A 2,622-nucleotide genomic window follows, 5' to 3' on the forward strand; every position below is an offset into this window, starting at 1 on the left:
CTGGACCGTATCCAATATCCGTTGAGAGCTCGGTAGTGACGCCGTCGAGTCTCTTGCACCTTGGAGTCACCGTACTTCACGTGACCGAGGATTCGTCGCTTGAACATCTTGGGCGGTGCCGCATCTTTGTCGTCGGGCGATTATCCGCAACTCTGGAGAAATCACTACACCACAACCGCCCCTGTCGCAATGGAAGCCACGGTACTGGTGCCCGTTGTGACATTTCTTCATTCTTCAATTCACCATCCAGTCGCAGCATGTCCAAGCGTTTGAATCGAGCCGTGACCAACGCGCTTCAGCGTCTTAATCCTCGCCGACGACGTGAACGTGAACAGCTGGAGGTACGTCAGCTCATCTTCCATTTAAATCATCGGCACCTTGCTCATCACCATGCATTATTCGTCTTATTTCTCAGGAGGGCGACACCAAGGTTTCGAACAACCTTCAGCCTGCTACACTTCCTTCGACGGCAACGTCGTCAGCTGGACCTCTGGTGTTTCCTACCCCGGACGCTTCACCTCCTGCTGCAGCTTCTGCGGCACTTCCTGTCGTCGCTGAATCCACCTAGATTGCTCTTGCAGGTCCATCTGCGCCTGCTGGTGGACCTCCACCACTCACCGACGATTCGTTCCGCGCTATGCTGGCTGAGAGTACGGAAGCGTCGGTTTATCATATGATGACATCGATTATTCCGTACTTGACTGCGATGGCTCGTCATCAAGTGCAGCTCCACGTTGCGTCTCCTCTTCACGTCCATTCCCAACGTCGCATCGAGACTGCCATGGGCTTTGGCAAAATCCTCGCCGCCCTACAGCCTCTCACTGATGCGCTGCCGGCATTGCCCGACCGAGTTGTCAACCTGGAGCGTCAGTTGCGGGCTGCCAGACCGAGGCTGCTGCCGCCGTACGTTTGGTGGCACCCGAAATCATGGCTCGGGTGAACGCGGAGGCGTACCTGAAGGCTGCTGCCAACGCCGAAGTCGAAGCTATTCGCAAGGACGTCAAGACTCTCCACGAGTCCAACGTCAAGAACGATGCCATGCTCGCGAGTGTTCAGTCTTCCATGGAGCAACCGATATATGTTTACAAATATCAAGTGAACTATGATTCGTTATGGATCTTCTTGCACGCTAAGCGTCGTCTGCACCGTCGCCCGCGCATCTTTAACAGCCGCGCCCTTTCCTAGCCGGTGAACGTGACTAACGAGTCGCGGAGTCCTCCACGAGCTCATCCCAACCGCCACCGAGGGTTCGTACCGTAGATGGTCAGTTCTTGGCCGCTGAATGTGAGTCCGGCCAGTCCGTTATTAACAATAAGGACAGCTTGGATTGAGTGACATACGGATCGTGTCCAATATCCGTTAAATTTTTGGTAGTGACACCGTCGAGCCTCTTGCACCTTGGAGTCATTGTACATCACGTGACCGAGGGTCCGGCGCTTGAACATCTTCGACGGTGCCGTATCTTTGTTGACGGGCGATTACCCGCAGCTTTGGAGAAATCACTACACCACAGATGAACTGTCAATCCATTTCGTCATTGTGGTATGGTGCACCACACCTTTCGCTGCGTGGTGTGTACAGCATTTGGGTGCCCCCCCTTCGGGTCGGACACCTCTGTGTACACATCGGCGCCAGGTACACCAGAGAAACCCACAAACGCGGGAAGTGCTTTCCACCGTGCAGAAGCACAGAGTAAAGCACTGCATCGAGCTTCATTTTCACCCGTCTCTTGGACAACATCGACGTGCTTCGCTCCACAAACGTCAATCGTCAACCGACCGGGATTATCGATGCAAACACCCGTATAACCCATGCTAAAAAGACTTTCATATCGGTCTAGTTGAGAAAAGAACGACAAAACAATCTCCTTCGATTTCTACATGCATTGTCCGAGTAACACGTCGGCAATTTCCTATTTTACAAAATGCAGTATTTAATAAGTCAGTTGCGACTGCAATTATTTTAAAACAAAAATGTTGGCATGTCTGCTCTGCGATTAGTTCCCTTGTGAGTGATACGACGCACTATAAGGTTGTTTCACTTTAAGAAGTGAGCTGTCCAGGACAGGATAGTACAGTGTGTCCCTGATGCCGAGAGCTCAGAGTCAAACTTCCCAATAATGAGAATGATGCACTTCATTGTAACACATACGCCGTTAGTCTGTCGTATTAACCTGATTCAGTCAATTAGCCTGTAGAATAATGCATTTAAAAAAAACGATCACAGCGGCAACTCACTGTTTCTGTAACGGGGTACGTAGCCCTACGTGTACGCTGGGTACATGAAGTGTGACACGTCATACTTCGGGATATTTGGTACAAAGTACCAAGGTCTTTCAAAGCCAACCATTGGTTAACGACATTGCATTTCTATAGATGACTTATAGTTTGTATTAAACCCAAGCTTTATCTACCTATAAATATACTCAGTTTACATTCTACCTTAATTAGGTCACTTCGCTCTCTTATAACTAAAGAGGTACCTGTGAACTGCCGTTCACTGAGAGTTTGTATACTCTCGGAAGATAACTTCCTCAAGCGCAAGGTGCTGTGTGACCCGGTCACACTTGGTAGCACTTGTAGTCAATCCACCCCACCACGGGTAGACTACCTGAACCTCTCC

The sequence above is a fragment of the Phytophthora infestans genome, genomic scaffold (genome assembly GCF_000142945.1).
Source record: "Phytophthora infestans T30-4 supercont1.16 genomic scaffold, whole genome shotgun sequence".
NCBI lineage: Eukaryota > Oomycota > Peronosporomycetes > Peronosporales > Peronosporaceae > Phytophthora > Phytophthora infestans.